The sequence below is a fragment of the Suricata suricatta genome, chromosome 4 (assembly GCF_006229205.1).
Source record: "Suricata suricatta isolate VVHF042 chromosome 4, meerkat_22Aug2017_6uvM2_HiC, whole genome shotgun sequence".
Taxonomy (NCBI): domain Eukaryota; kingdom Metazoa; phylum Chordata; class Mammalia; order Carnivora; family Herpestidae; genus Suricata; species Suricata suricatta.
The window spans coordinates 79,886,924-79,904,363 of record NC_043703.1 but is presented as its reverse complement, the minus strand read 5'-3'; the positions used below and the strand labels follow the sequence as shown (position 1 = coordinate 79,904,363).

The window sequence follows — 17,440 nt, the reverse complement described above, 5'->3', positions numbered from 1 at the left end:
ACTATAGATGCTGGCGAGGATGTGGAGAAATGGGCACCCTCCTACACTGTTGGTGGGAATGTAAACTGGTGAAGCCTCTCTGGAAAACAGTGTGGAGATTCCTCAAAAAACTATCAATAGAACTCCCTAGGACCCAGCAATAGCACTGCTAGGGATTTACCCAAGGGATACAGAAGTGCTGATGCATAGCGGCACATGCACCCCAATGTTCATAGTGGCACTGTCAACAATAGCCAAATCATGGAAAGAGCCTAAATGTCCATCAACTGATGAATGGATCAAGAAGATGTGGTTCATATATACAATGGAGTACTACATGGCAATGAGAAAGAATGAAATATGGCCATTTGTAGCAAAGTGGGCAGACCTCAAGGGTGTCATGCTAAGCGAAATAAGTCAGGCAGAGAAGGACAGATACCATATGTTTGTACTCACAGGTCTAACGGGAGAAACCTAATGGAGGACCCTGGGGAGGGGAAGAGGGAAAGAAAGTTGAGGAGAGAGAGGGACACAAAACCTGAGAGACTATTGAATACTGAAAATGAACCGAGGGCTGAAGGGGGAGGGGGAGGTGGAAGGGAGGTGGTGGTAATGGAGGGGGGCACTTGTGGGGAAGAGCCCTCCAGCACAGTGGTCTCCTTGGAGTGGGTGGATGTTCAGCCAGCTATTGGGACCAAGGTCTCTGACTATATTCTGCAGCACAAAAAGGTGGATGAATACACAGACACAGACCTCTACACAGCTCCACACAAGCACTAATCTCCTGTTCACCTCCATGGATTTGCCTGCCCTGGACATTTCGCAAAAATGGAATCTTAACAATATGTGATCTTCCATGACTGGCTTCTTTCACCATTCATCCCCATCATAGCATATAGAGTATATCACTCGTTTTTATTATAGCTCTTCTTCAACGAAGACTCCATTGTTATCTCTGGGATTTTCCTTCAAGTTTTAATGCCAGTGCTTTCCTGATCTTCCTGGCAGTTGTCAGTGAAGAAGGTTGTCCACCAACAGCCAGGACTCTTGTTTCCCTCACAATTAGTTCTATAGGAGTTGGTGGCCTAAGACATCAAGGGCTGTCTGTATCCAGTTGTACCACCAGGAATGACAGCCAAGTGCACACAAGGTGCACGCAGTGACATCTGCCTGGGTGATGGTACTGTTGGTATGTCATCATCACTTGTAGGACACGTCTCAATTTCAGATATACTGAAAGACCAAAGAAAAGTATGTATTTCATAATTAATAAAGCATGGAAATGTAAAAAAAAAATGGAAACCAATTTGACAATAAACTTTTTTTTTTTTTTTAAAGACCTAACACCTGTAAATATGCCAATTTGGGAGCACCGAAAAATATAAATCAATTAATTAGAAACATAAACTCATTGATAATAATAGATAATGGTAGGGGACTTTAATATCCCACTTACAACAATGGACAGATCTTCTAAGCAGAAAATCAACAAGGAAACCATGACTTTGAATGACACATTGAACCAGATGGACTTAACAGATATATTCAGAACATTTCATCTTAAAGCAGCAGAATACACATTCTTCTCAAGTGTATAGGGAACACTCACCAGAATAGATCACATACTGAGTGACAAAACAGCCTTCAACAGCTAAAAAAACTATCAAGGTCATACCATGCATATATCAGGCCACAACACTATGAAATTCGAAATCAACCACAAGAAAAAAATTGGAAAGCTCTCAAATACATGGAGATTAAAGAACATCCTACTAAAGAATGAATGAGCTAACCAGGAAATTTTTTTAAAAACTTGGAAGCAAATGAAATTGAAAACATGATAGTACCAACACTTTGGGATGCAACAAAGGTAGTTCTAAGAGGAAAGTACATTGCAATTCAAGCCAATCTCATGAAACAAGAAAGATCCTAAATACACAACGTAACTTACACCTAAAGGAGCAAGAAAAGGATCAGCAAATAAAGGTTAAAGCCAGCTGAAGAAGGGAAATAATAAGTATTAGAGCAGAAATAAATTATATGGGGGGGGGGACAAGAAAAACAGTAGAATGGATTCATGAAATTAAAAGCTGGTTTTTAAAGAATAAACAAAATTGATAAACCCCTAGTCAGACTCCTAAAAAGAAGAGACAGGACCCAAATAGATAAAATCACAAATGAAAGAAGAGAGATCACAAACAACACTACAGAAATATGAATAATTATGAGAATACTATGAAAAATTATATGCAAAAAAAACTGGACAATCTGGAAGAAATGGACAAATTCCTAGACACACACACTATGAAAACTCAAATGGGAATACATAGAAAATTTGAACAGACTCATAACCAGTAAGGAAATTGAATCAACAATCAAAAATTTCCCAACAAATAAGCATCCTGGGTCAGACGACTTTGCAGGGGAATTCTACCAGATATTTAAAGAAGAGTTAATACCTATTCTTATCAAACACTTCCAAAAAAATATAAATGGAAGGAAAGCTTCCACACTCATTTTATGAAGCCAGCATTACCTTGATTCCAAAACCAAAGACCCCACTAAAAAGGAGAATTACCAGCCAATATCCCTGATGAACTTGGATGCAAAAACACTCAAGAAGATACTAGCAAATCAAATTCAACAATACACTAAAAGCATTATTCACCATGATCAAGTGGAGTTTATTCCTGAGCTGCATGGCTGGTGCAATATTTGCAAATCAATGAATGTAATACACCATTAATAAAAGTAAGAATAAGAACCATATGATACTGTCCATAGATGCAGAAAAAGCATTTGACAAAATATAGCATCCTTTAATTATAAAAAAAAACTCAAGAAAATAGGAATAGAAGGCACATATCTCAACGTCATAAAAGCCATATATGAAAGGCCCACAGCTAATATCATCCTCAATGAGGAAACACTGGGAGATTTCCCCTAAGGTCAGGGATATCCACTGTCACCACTGATGTTCAACATAGTACTGGAAGTTTTAGCCTCAACAATCAGACAACAAAATGAAATAAAAGGCATCCAAACTGGCAAGGAAGAATTCAAACTTTTACCCTTTGCGGATGACATGATACTCTACATAGAAACCATGAAAACCCGACTAACAACTGCTAAAACTGATCCATGAATTCAGCAAAGTTGCAGGATATGAAATCAATGTATAGAAATCAGTTGCATTTCTATACACCAATAATGAAGCAGCAGAAAGAGAAATCAAGGAATCGATCCCATTTACAATTGCACTAAAAACCATAATATGACTAGCAATAATAAACCTAACCAAAGAGGTAAAATATTTGTACACTGAAAACTATAGAAAGCTTATGAAAAAATTAAGGAAGACACAAATAAAATGGAAAAAAATTCCATGCTCATGTAATGGAAGAACAAATATTGTTAAAATGTAGATATTACCCAAAGCAATCTACACATTCAGTGCAGTCCCCATCAAAACAATACCAGCATTCTTCAAAGAGGTAGAACAAACAATCCTAAAATATGTATGGAAACACAAAAGACCCAAATAGCCAAAGTAATGTTGAAAAAGAAAACCAAAGCTGGAAGCATCACAATTCCAGATGTTAAGCTGTATTACAGAGCTGTAATCATCAAGACAGTATGATACCGGCACAAAAACAGACACATAGATCAATGGAACAGAATAGAAAGCCCAGAGATGGACCCACAAATGTATGACCAACTAATCTTCAACAAAGCAGAAAAAAATATTCAGTGGAATAAAAATAGTCTCTTCAGCAAATGGTACTTGGAAAACTGGACAGTGACATGCAGAAGAATGAAACCAGACCACTTTCTTACACCATACACAAAAATAAATTCAAAATGGATGAAAGTCCTAAATGTGAGACAGAAACCCATCAGAATCTTACAGGAGAAAATAGGCAGAAACTCTTTGATCTTGGTCGCAGCAATTTCTTACTAGACATGTCTCCAAAAGCAAGGAAAAGAAAGGCAAAAATTAACTACTGGGACCTTATCAAGATAAAATCTTCTGCACAGTAAAGGAAACAATCAACAAAACTAAAAGGCAACCAATGGAATGGGAGAAGATATTTGCAAATGACATATTGAATAAAGGGTTAGTATCCAAAATCTATACACAACTTATCAAACCCAACACTAAAATACAAATAATCCATTGAAAAACTGGACAGAAAATATAAATAGACACTGGCCCAAAGAAGACATCCAGATGGCTAACAGACATATGAAAAGATTCTGAACATCTCTCATCATCAGGGAAATATAAATCAAACCCACAATGAGATACCACCTCATACCTGCCAGAATGGCTAAAATGAACAACTCAGGAGGGATGCCTACATGGCTCTTTTGGTTAAGTCTCCAACTTTGGCTCAGGTCATGATCTTGTGGTTTTTGAGTTTGAGCCCTGCATCAGACTCTGTGCTGACAGCTCAAAACCTGGATTCTGATTCAGATTCTGTGTCTCCCTCTCTCTGCCCCACCCCTGCTCACACTCTGTCTCTCTCTCTCTCTCTCTCTCTCTCAAAATAAAATAAACACTGAAAAACGAACACTCAGGAAACAATAGTTGTTGGCAAGGATGTGGAGATAGGAGAGCCCTTTTGTATTGTTGGTGGGAATGCAAACTGTGTAGCCACTCTGAAAAACAGTATGGAGGTTCCTCAAAAAAATTAAAATTAGAAGTATCCTATGACCCAGCAAATGCACTACTAGGTATTTATCCAAAGGATACAAAAATACTTATTTGAAGGGCCACATGCATGCACCCTAATGTTTATAGCAGCACTGTCAACAATAGCCAAATTATGGAAAGAGCCCAAATGTCCATCGATTGATGTGGTGTGTGTGTGTTTATACACACACACGAATATACACATAAACAATGGAATACTACTTGGCAATCAAACAGAAAGAAATCTTGCCATTTCCAGCAACTTGGATGGAACTAGAGTGTATTATGCTAAGTAAAGTCAGTCAGTCAGAGAAAGATATATGATTTCACTCCTATGTGTAATTTAAGAAACATAACAGATGAACATAGAAAAGTGAGGAAAAATAAGATAAAAAACAGACAGGGAAATAAACCATAAAAGACTCTTGAATACGGAAAACTGAGGGTTGCCGGAGGGGAAGTGGAGGGGTATAGGCTAAATGGGTGTTGGGAATTAGGGAGGGCACTTGTTGAGATGAGCACTGGGTGTTATATCACTGGGTTCTAATCCTGAAACCAGCACTACACTGTATGTTAACTAACTTGAATTGAAATAAATAACTTTAAAAAGAAGAAACAACTAGGCATTTAGAGTTACCTAGCCATTCATGGTAGAACCTGAGAAGGAACAAGGAGGAAAGGAAGGGGGCCAACCAAAACCATATAAAACAAACTCCCTTGACTATATTTGCAAGCATTCACTTTCAAATGCCCCATCTCTGCAAAGAGAGTTGTCATACTATTCTTACTTTTTAATCTTATACTCTAATAAACTTTTGGCTGCTGCTTATTTTATTCTGTGTCCACCTCTTCATTCTTCAAGGCAGAGGGACAAGAAACCCTGAGTATTGAGGTAAAAGAAAATCCTGTAACACTGACACCCCCTGGCAATCAGGAAGCTAATATCTTAGCTCAGTTACAAACCCTAGCTACTAAATCTTTAGTAGATGCAGCAGATTGGGTGAACAGGAAGAGAGGCCACCACAGTGCCCAAGTAGCATGGCATACTGCCAGGGATTCCAGATTGCCCTTGAAGTACAGTGACTTGGTTAATGGACTAAGAGTGATGAGTAAGGCAAACTGAAGGCAAAGCACAAGTTAGCAACCACCACCCCCTCCTCCCAAGTGGGATATGTGTGACATTCCTCAGCCATTCCTGGATGCCAAAGAACAAAAGAAAGGGGAAAAGAAATGGTTAACTGATAGAGATCACATTAATCTCCATCAGCTGGATGAGGTTTTGGAATGGTGGTGGGAGGGGGTGTGTGGTTCGGAGCCGATGGCCAAAAAAATCTTCTTGAAGGCACCTTTGGTGCAAACTGGTGATTTTATTAAAGCAGGGGAACCGGGCCCATGGGCAGAAAGAGCTTCACTGGGGTTGTGAAGAGTGACTGGTTATATGCTATGGAGTTGGGGCAGGTAAAGTCAAGGGGAAGTTTCCAAAGAGATTTCCATATGCTAAAGCAGACTCACAGGATACTGGAGGCCTAGCTATTGTCACACTGAATTTGTTTTTCTCTCTAGCAAAGCACGAACATTAGGACAATAGGGAGTTCTTAGAGAACTGCTATATTCTGCCTGCCTCAAGTATTTGTCAGTGAGCTGCAGGTTATAAGTAAATTTAATTTTACCTGCCATTTCCTTCTGCCTTTGTTCCCCACATTACTATGGAAGGGAGGGTGATATTAAGGGCCCCAGGAAACTGAATTTACAGGTTTCTGGAGATTAGGCTATTGATAAGATTCCCTCTTTTTTTTTTTTTCTTTGTAATTTACTAAGAAATTTGTAAACTGATAGAGGCTCATGTCCTGCATGACTATGATCTCTATCAGTTAGTCATTTGTTTCCCCTTTCCTTTCTTTTTGGGCATCCAGGAGTGCCTAAGGGCAGTGGGGAAGGTGTGCTTGCTTGTACTTTGCCCTCAGCCTGCCTTATGCTTTCTCATCAAGTTTATATATTTTTAGTAAATTACAAGAAAAAAAAATCAATCTTATCAATAGCCTAATCTCCAGAAATCTAAAAACTCAGTTTCTGAAGCCCCAACATCCCAACATTACCCCAACATTGCCACTGTTCCTGAACAAAATTATGCCTTACATAGGTAACAACTTCCCCAGTGTGAGTGAAAGAGTGGCCCCTTCTGAAAGAGAAATTGGAGGCTTTAGAGCAATTAATGCAAGAAAAATTGGATATGGGACATATAGAACTGTCCATCAGTCCATGGAATTCTCCTGTGTTTGTGATAAGGAAAAAAATCTGGGAAATGGAGAATGTTGACTGACTTAAGGAAGGTGAACAAGGTTGTACAAACTATGAGACCTTTGCTCCCATCTCCTACTATGATTCCTCAGAACTGGTCATTAATTATAGTAGATTTGAAAATTTGTTATTTCATAATTCTACTACAGCCAGATGATAGGAAAACTTTTCTTTTTCTGTACCTTCAGATCATATGCCCCCTGTGCAACGCTATAAATGTAAAATGCTTCCGCAAGGTATGCTTAATAGCCCTACTATGTGGTAGCATTTTGTTAATCAGCCACTTTCACAATTACATATTTAGTTCCCACAAGTGTTGATTATCCACTACATGGACCATGTTCTTTTTGCTGCGAAGATGCCGACACAGGCAGATCTTTAATAGGCTGCTAGATTATTGTTACCCAAATATGGCCTCGTAATAGTGTTATGCCCAGATCGCAATATCCCCCAAAACCAGAGACCACTAGGGAGACGGAGTCACGTATGCAAAAGCAAAGGGCATTTATTTGGCCTTAAGCTTGGCCTCCCAGACCTCACCAATGCAGTGGATCCGTGCTGAGAGCCCCAATCACCAGTCGAGCAAGATTTTTATGGGGCTTGAAAAGGGGGAGTTACAAGGAATTGTGATATAGGCACAGTAACGCAATCGTAATAACACAGACACCCTAGTAACAGTCGTAACCATACACGTTGTCCAGAGTGTTCATTGCTTTTGGCAGGACCCAATCACGACATTTAGTGTATCTTTGAAAATAACCAGTTACAGGGTGGGCTAAGGACCTTCACATGGGGTGAGTAACTCGTTAATCTAGCATTAAGCAACAGGTAAGTAACTATAGTTTCCATCTCCAGGCCTGTCCTTAGGAATGTTAAGGACATTAGCTGGCTGCTTCTGATTGGGTGTAGAGAGGGTGGTTGCTTGTTGAACAATATGTGCCCTTTTCCTGCTATTGTCTAATGATTCTGGGAAACCGAAACTTAGGTCTTTAAGCTCGGAGGGGAAACTTAAAGCCTGTCGTGGAGTCAGTTTGGTTCAGACCTGTGTCCTTTCAATAGCAGAGGAAAAGGTGTAAACCTAAGATCCCTTCATCTTGGTGCAAAAATTCACAAGGCAACCATCATTCCCCAAAAAGCACAGATTTGCCGAGTTAATTTGAAGACTTTAAATGATTTCCAGAAGTTATTAGGGGATATACATTGGTTGCGACCCGCTTTAGGAATCCCGACTTAGACCTTGTCTCATTATGTCTAAACATTAGCTGGTGATCCCAATCTTAACAGCCCTAGGGTCCTCACAAAAGAGGCAGAAGCTGAACCACAATGGATTGGAAATCATATTCAAAATTGTCAGCTCACTCATATTCAACTCAATGTTCCTATTCAATTATTGATTTTTTCTACTCCACATTCTCCAACTGTGGTCTTATGGCAGGATGGGAGTATCATCAAATGGCTGGTTTTACTGAAGGACCCTAAAATTCTTACCATATATCTGGATAAAATTGGGAATAAATTTTAATTTAATTTAATTTAATTAACTTATATATAAATTTACTATTCATAAATAATCCAAGGAAATAATCTAAAAAAACGTAATCTAAAAGAATTTCAGATTGACATGATCTGGTATTAAAGCTAATTAAGTCTGTTGGATTAATTAAAATTGACATGTTTTTCAAGTTTTCAATATTAAATATAAAACTTTTATTCTACATAAATTTACTAAAATAAGCTCATGTTATCCCTGTTACAATATTTGCCACCAATAATTTGGCATAATAAAACCCTTACTTGAAAATAGTTTCTAAAATCCTTTTGGTAACCTAAAACCTTAAGTTTGCTAAGTTAAGTGATGCATTAAGTTAAATTCATTGAGGGGCGCCTGGGTGGCACAGTCAGTTAAGTGGCTGACTTCAGCTCAGTTCATGATCTCGCCATTCATGGGTTGGAGCCCTGTGTCAGGCTCTGTGCTGACAGCTCAGAGCCTGGATCCTGCTCAGATTCTGTGTCTCCCTCTCTCTCTGCCCTTCCTCTGTTCATGCTCTGTGTGTGTGTGTGTGTGTGTGTGTGTGTGTGTGTGTGTGTGTGTCTGTCTGCCAAAAATAAATAAGCATTAAAAAAATTAAAAAGTTAAATTCATTGAATAACTAAATATTTCCAAATAAGATAAAATAATGAAAATGAATACTGAAAATAGATTTATGCACTTTGGCTTCCTGATTACAGAGAAACTAAATTATGTCCATTAATGAAAATTTTTGTGTGCTTTATTGAAAGAGTGTAGTGTAAAAAACACATATGTAGAAATTACAAAATACAGTAAAACCTTATTGAAAATAACTTGTTCTACAAGTGTTCTGCAAAATGAACAAACATTTCTAATACATTTTCACTTGATAAATGAGCAATGTCTTACAATATGAGTAGTATGTGACACCAAATGTCACATGATCACAACTGAGACAATGGCTCTTGAAATTCGCTTTGATATAAAGCATGTTTCTGGAATAAATTGTGCTTGCAAACCAAGGTTTTACTATATAGTGATAGATTTGTCAATCTAAAGAATGCTGGTGTAACACACAGTTCACAATTGCTTACTACTTAGTTTTCATTAGAAATTAAAGTTTCCAAGGGTTAAGAACTCTACATATGTGGTCAAAGCTACTAAAAATAATACTGAAACAACTCCCTATAACAAAAAAGTAGGATATGTGCTTTCAGTAAATGAAAGTATGAAAAATGTAAATACTTTTTTGTTTTAAAGAGAAAAAAGTAATTTCTACATAAAGTGAGGCTACTTATATATTTGAAGGAAAGAGAATATAGGACAAATTCTAATTGTAAAAAATTGAAGAAGGGGGTATTGGAAAGGAACTTTTAAAAAGGAATTTAATGTATGGTCAGGCCTGTATGTGATTGGAATAAATTTCATTAAGTAAATAAGATTTCAAATCAAAAGTACACTGTTACAAAATTAAAGTTTGGCTTTCCCGCTTTTATTTTTGTTTTTAAATAGTTTATTGTCAAATTGGTTTCCATACAACACCCAGTGCTCTTCCCCATAGGTGCCCTCCTCCATCACCACCACCTCTTCCCCCCCCCCTTCCCCTTCAACTCTCAGTTCATTTTCAGCATTCCCTCTCTTTCCCCAATTCTCTTTCCCTCTTCCCCTCCCCCTGGTCCTCCATTAGGTTTCTCCTGTTTTCCTGTTAAACCTATGAGTGCAAACATATGGTATCTGTCCTTCTCTGCCTGACTTATTTCGCTTAGCATGACACCCTCAAGGTCCATCCACTTTCCTACAAATGGCCACTTTTAAAAACCAAAGTTCTCTTAGATTATTGGCCTGCTTTAAGAGGACATTGTAAATAAAGGTGTTTTTGTTTGTTTTTTGTTTGTTTACCTTTCATAAAATCTGCCTAGGAAAACAGAGATTTTGTGTTTACTCTTCATCAGATCTATAATTACTTCAGAAACCTGTGTCTTCTTAATATTGAAAGAGCTAAGTTTTGCTCACAACTATGTAACCTTCTGTATTTGCCTTTAAACTTTTAAATAGTCGTTTTGGTTAAATAATAATAATATGTATCATAACGATTTGTGATCCTATTTAACAAAATGTTTAAATTATGTGATATTTTTAAAAGTTTTTTTAAGTCCTTATTTAAATTCCAGTTAGTTAAAATGCAGTATATTAGTTGCAGGTGTACAACATAGTGATTCAACACTTCCAAATATCACACAGTGCTCATCACAAGTACACACCTTAATCCCCGTCACCTATTTCATCCCTCCACCCACCCACCTCCCTACTAGTAATCATCAGTTTGTTCTCTATAGTTAGGACTCTGCCTTTTGGTTTGCCTCTCTCTTTTTCCCCCTTTGCTCGTTTGGTTTCTTAAATTCCATGTATGAGTGAAATAATATGGTATTTGTCTTTCTCTAACTGACATATTTTGCTTAACTCTCTAGCTCTATCTATGTCATTACAAATGGTAAGATTTCATTTTTCAGGCCAAACAATATTCCATTCTAGATGGATAGATAGATAGATAGATAGATAGATAGATAGATAGATAGATAGATGATAGATAGATGATAGATGATAGATAGATAGATAGATAGATAGATAGATAGATAGATAGATAGATAGATAGAGATACTTCTTTATCCATTCATCAGTCAATGGACATTTGGACTTTTTCCATAATTTGGCTACTATAGATAATGCTTCTATAAGCATTGGGGTGCTTCTATCCCTTTGAATTAGTATTTTACATTCTTTGGGTAAATACCTACTAGTTCAATTGCTAGATCATATGATAGTTCTCGTTCTAATTTTTGAGGAAACTCCATAGTGTTTTCCAGAGTGACTGTACCAGTATGCATTCCCACCAACGATGCAAGACCATTCCAATTTCTCCACATTCTCACCACTACCTGTTGTTTCTTGTATTGTTGATTTTAGCCATTTTGACAGGTGTGAGGTGATATGTCATTGTAGTTTTGATTTGTATTTCCCTAATTATCAGTGATAATAGGCATCTTTTTATGTGTCTATTGGCTATCTGCATGTCTTCTTTGGAAAAATGTCTATTCATGTCTTCTGCCCATTTTTTAATTGGATTCTCATTTTTGGAGTGTTGAGGTTTATAGGTTCTTTGTATATTTTTATACTAACCTTTTATCAGATATCATTTTCAAATATCTTCTCCAATTTCATAGGTTGCATTTTAGTTTTGTTGATTGTTTTATTCACTGTGCAGAAGCCTTTTATCTTGATGAAGTCCCAATAGTTCATTTTTGCTTTTGTTTCTCATGCTTCAGAAGACATACATACCTAGAAAGAAGTTGCTACAGATGATGTCAAAAAGTTACTGCCTGTATTCTCTCCTAAAATTTTTATGGTTTCAAGTCTTACATTTAGGCTTTTAATCCATTTTGAGTTTGTTTTTGTGTATTGTGTAAGGAAGTGGTTCAGTTTCATTCTTTTGTATGTTGCTATCCAGTTTTCCCAACACCGTTTATTGAAAAAATCTTTTTCCCATTGGATATTCTTTCTTGCTTTCTTAAAGATTTATTGACCATATAGTTGTAGGCTCATTTCTGGGTTTTCTATTATGTTCCATTGATCTATGTGTCTATTTTTGTGCCAGTACTGTACTGTTTTGATCACTTTTGTAATATAACTTGAAATTTTGAAATATGTTATTTCTTATTGCTTATTAAGAGACAATATCCTATAGGCTATTGGCTTGTGATATTCCCACAGTGAACCTGTTTAATAAATTGTTAAATAAATAAATAAACTGATGACAAGCACAGTCAGTGAGCATTAATTTGCCTCCCAAAACAAGTTACTGTCAGACCCCATATGGCATGCTTTCCTTTTGAAACTAGGGGCCTGTCAATCGTGTCTCCTGTTCCACCTAACAATGTCAAGTCCAGAATGGTTTACAAAATCCCATGAGATCTGGTCTGAGATCCCATGAGATCTGGCATCAAGAGAATTAGCTACTCTTTCTTGGAGCAGGATAGAGCCTGGTGGCTCTGTGTGTCCCCACAGTTCCCCAACAATCGCCCAACTATCCTTATATGTCCCTGACTCAGGCACCAATCCTGCGAAGTCTGCAGGGTTGGAGCAACTGGCACATAAACACTGCTCCCCAGGCACCTCCAGGTGCTCTAGACATGTGCAAACAGGCAACTCCTCAGCCCAGCAAGCCGTCTTTCTGGAGATAGGGGTGCCCCACATAGAATTCATGATGCAATGAGGGGAAGATCATTTAGTTAGACCCTTGATGGACCTGTACCAGGGGATACTTAGTACCTCTGTGGAAATTCAGATCTCCAAGGTAAGTGAACTTCCAGGCTGTGCTGAGGATGGTTTAGGGGTTTCTGTGACAGCTGGCTTGAGCCAAAGCTTTGGGCCTAGTGAGTTGCCCTAGCCAATGGAGGCTAATTACTTTTGAAATGAACCATTTCGAAGTCAGAGTTACCTTTTTTTTTAATGCTTACTTATTTTTGAGAGAGAGAGAGAGAGAGAGAAGGGGCAGAGAGAGAGGGAGACACAAAATCCAAAGCAGGCTCCAGACTCCAAGTTGTCAGCACAGAGCCTGACCAGAGCTTGAACTCACAAACTATGAGATCATGACCTGAGCCAAAGTCAGATGCTAAACTGACTGAGCCACCGAGGCTCCCTGAGAGTCAGAGTTATTTTAAAATTTGTTTCCCTGGGGTGCCTGGGTGGTGCAGTCAGTTGAGCATCTGACTTTATTTCTACTCAGGTCATGATCTCACAGTTATGAGATGGAGCCCCATGATTGAGCCCCTAGCATGGAGCCTGTTTAAGATTCTCTCTCTCTGTCTCTCTCTCTTCTCTCTCTCTCTCTCTCTCTCTCTCTCTCTCTCTCTCTCTCTCTCTCTGTGTGTGTGTGTGTGTGTGTGTGTGTGTGTGTCTCCCACAGTTTTTGGGTTCAAGCCCCACATCAGGCTCTGTGTTGACAACTCAGAGCCTGGAGTCTGCTTCACATTCTGTATCTCCCTCTCTCTCTGACCCTCCCCCTCACTCGTGCATGCTCTCTTTCTCGCGCTCTCTCTCTCTCTCTCTCAAAAATAAACATTAAAATAAAAAAAAGTTGTTGTTGTTTCCTTTTATAAAATGAAGTTAGTTTTGAAAAGTTTCAAACTTTGTCAGCTTAGGTTAGGAAAAGGTGAATTTGATATGCTAACAGTATTAGGGAGAAAACCCGGACATTAAGGGAGTGGTGAAAACTTATCAGGACCTGGTGCTGAAACATTTATCGGTGCTCTGCTGAGTTGTCCAGGTGAAAGGGACACACAAACACACAAGTTTCTCTGCCATGTTCTTGGAGGCCTTTCAAAAGGCTTTGATTTTCCAACATCTACATTGATGGGGGTTTCCAATTAACTACAATGGATTTGAAGTAATACAACCTTAAGGGCAAAATTTGTAAACTATGGCTAAAGTTAGGATCTGTGGAAAATAAACAGATCAAAATCAAATAAAATCCATTTGAGCCATAATTTTGCAGCACTGACATTAAGGATGGATTGACTAAATATCAGAAAAAATGCAGATATTTTATCAATTATCCTACTAAACAGAAATACCTAACTTTATCATACTTTTAATTTATTAAATATATAAACTCTGACATTAACAATTTCCATCTTTTCAAACTTTTTCCACTTTTTCTGCAATTTTAAATTAAGATACAATTCACACAACACACAAAATTCACCATTTTAACCATTTTAAAGAGCACAATTCAGTGTTTTCTATGTTATGCAACCATCACTACTATTATTTTCCCATATATCGTATATCATCCCCAAAAGAAAACCCATAAACTTTAGCAATACTACCAAATCCCATCCCCCAGAAAAATTAACATACCCTCTCTCTATGTAATATACCCTAATATACTAGTATTTTCATATTCTGGACATTCTATGTAACTGAAATAATACTATATAAGGAATTTTCAGTTTGGATTCTTTGGCTTGATATACTTCAAGTTTTGTCTATGTTATAGCATCATTACTTCATTCCTTTTATTGCTGAGTAATACTCCATTGTATGGATATATCACATTTTGTTTACCTATAAATTAGTTGAAGTTGATGAGTATTAGTGTTGTTTTCACATTGAGGCTATTATGAATAGTGCTGCCATAGACATTTGTGTATAAGTTTTTGTGTGATCATATGTTTCCAATTCTCTTGAGAATATACCTAAAAGTGGAAGTGCTGGGTCATATGATAACTCTAACTTTTTGAGAAACTGTCAAAACTGTTTTATAAGAGGCTGCACCATTTTACATTCCCACCATAATTTGTTAGTGCTCCAATTTTTCCATGTCTCTGCTGACATTTTCAATTAAAAAACTATTAGGCATCCTAGTGGATATAAGGTGGTATCCTATATATGTGTATATGTGTGTATATATATATGTGTGTGTGTGTGTATATATATGTGTGTATATATGTGTATATATATACATATATATATATATATATACACACACTATATTCAATATGCATTTCCCTAGTGACTGAGGAGGAGGATTTTTATGTGTCTATTGGCCATTTATGTATCTGTTGGTTTGCAACCCTCTAGGGAGCTTCTGGGGTATAATCTGATATTGGCTCCCAAATGCAAAAGACAGAGAGATAAGACCAAAAACTTGGAGAGGCAGACCACTCCAAGTTGATAGGTGACAGTTTTAATAAGCAAAGAAAATTAGCATACAAGACTTGTCATAGGCAACAACAAGATAAATGGGTCACCACACCCACTTATCAAATCTTGAAAGTTTTTATAGAGGCCCTAACTGGGTTTAGTCAACTGTGCAGGTATTGTCAGCACCACATCACTATTCCAAGGCTATGTCTTTAGAGCAGCCTCTGGGAGTGGGAAAAGCAAGCAAAGCCCATGTTCCAAGGACAGGGTAAGGAATAAGGAACTTCAGATCACCTGGATCTAGCTCACAGGTCAATAAGTAATCATGTATTTTTGATAGCTTCCCCAAACAATATCTTCTTTAGAGACACATTGATTTAAATCCTTTGCCTGTTTATTAATTGGGTTGTCTTTTTATTGTTGAGTTGTAAGAGTCATTTATAAATTCTGACCACAAACTCATTTTCAGATATATGATTTTCAAACATTTTCTCCTATTTTTGGGTTGTCTGTTCACTTTCTTGATAATGTCCTTTGATGCACAAAATATTTTAGTTTTGATAAAGTAAAATTTATCTATTTTTTATTTTTGTACTGTTTTTAGTGTCATATTTAAGAAATCTTTGCCAATCTAAAGTCACAATGATTTATACTTATTTCCTCCTAAGAGTTTTAGAATTTTAGTGCCTACATTTAGGTCATTGACCCATTTTGAGTGAATTTTTTATAAGGCTGTGAGGTAAGGGTCTAATTTTGCTCTTTTGCATGTGGATACTCAGTTGTGCCAGTACGATTTGTTGAAAAGATATTACACATTGAATAGTCTTGGTATTCTTGTCAAAGATGAATTACCCATACTTACTTAGGTGCACACCTGCAGTCTCAATTCCATTTCATTGATCTATATTTTATTCTTGTGTAACTATTAGTGTTTTGACTACAGTAGCTTCAAAGTAAGTTTTTGAAGTCAGAAAATATAAGTCCCCCAATTTTGTTCTTTTTCAAGATTATTTTAGCTATGCATTACCATATTAATTTTAGGATCAGCTTATCAATTTCTGCAACAAAAGGCAGTTGGAATTTTGATAGGGATTCCATTGAATCTGTAGATGAACATGGAATATCTTTACATATTTGGGTTTTAATTTATTTCAACAATGTTTTATAGTTTAATACCTAAATATTTTATTCTTTTTGATGCTATTAGAAATGGAATTGTTTCCTTAATTTCATTTTTGGATTGTTCATTACTAATGTATAAAAATAAAACAGTTTTCTTCATGTTGACCTTGTGATCTGTAATGGCATTGAATTCATTTATAAGTTTTAATTTATTTGTGGATGCTTTAGGGTTTTCTATATATAAGATCATGCCATCTGCAAATAGAAATGGTTTTACTTCTTCCTTCCCAACCTAGGTATGTTTTATATCTTTTCCTGCCTAATTTCTATGGCTTGAGCCTCATTACAATGCTGAATGGAAATAGTGAGAGCAGGCACCCTTATCCTGATTAAAAGGGAAACATTTCAGTCTTTCACCAGTAAATATCATGTTAGCTATAGGATTTTCATAGAAGTCCTTTATCATATTTAGCAAATTCCTTTCTATTCCTAGACTTTGAATAAGTTTTCATCATCAAAGAGTGTTGGATTTTGAAACATTCTTCATTAGTTTCCAATGGCTGCTCTAAAAAATTACTACAAATTTGGTGGCTTCAAACAACACACATTTATTCTCTTTGGAGGCCAAAAGTCTGACATCGGTTTCACTGGGCTGAGATGAAGGCTTCAACATGGCTGCACTCTCTCCAGAGTCTGCAGAGGTAAATCTGTACCTTGTGTCTTCCAGACTCTTATAGGCACCGATGTTCCCTAGTTTTAGCCACATCACTCCAATTTCTGTCCCATGGTCACGTTGCCTTCTGCTCATCTGTAAACAAATCTCCCTCTTCCTTTTTCATAGAGATAAATGTCACCATATTTAGGGATTACTCAAAATCCAGAACAATTTTCCCATCCCAAGATCCTTAATTCAATAACATTTCCACACTCCTTTTTGTCATACAAGGTAAAATTTACAGGTTTCAAGGATAAAGATATGGATAGTCTTGGGGGGACCATTATTCAGATTAACATACTTTCTATTCTTAGGTTATCAGGGTTTTTTTATCATGAAAGAATATTGGATTTTGTCAAGTGCATTTTCTGCATCTATTAAGATGCCCATTTTTATATAAATATTGTATATTACATTG

At 37.0% G+C, this 17,440-nt stretch overlaps 1 long non-coding RNA gene across 1 annotated transcript in view; it reads left to right on the top strand.

The window, feature by feature from the left end:
• The window catches only part of LOC115289693, a 44,162-nt gene that overhangs the window by 4,642 nt on the left and 22,080 nt on the right, over positions 1–17,440 (top strand). Inside the window, exon 3 of the long non-coding RNA XR_003907763.1 lies at positions 16,801–17,008. This is a non-coding gene — a long non-coding RNA (uncharacterized LOC115289693). The remainder of the gene's footprint in view (positions 1–16,800; positions 17,009–17,440) is intronic.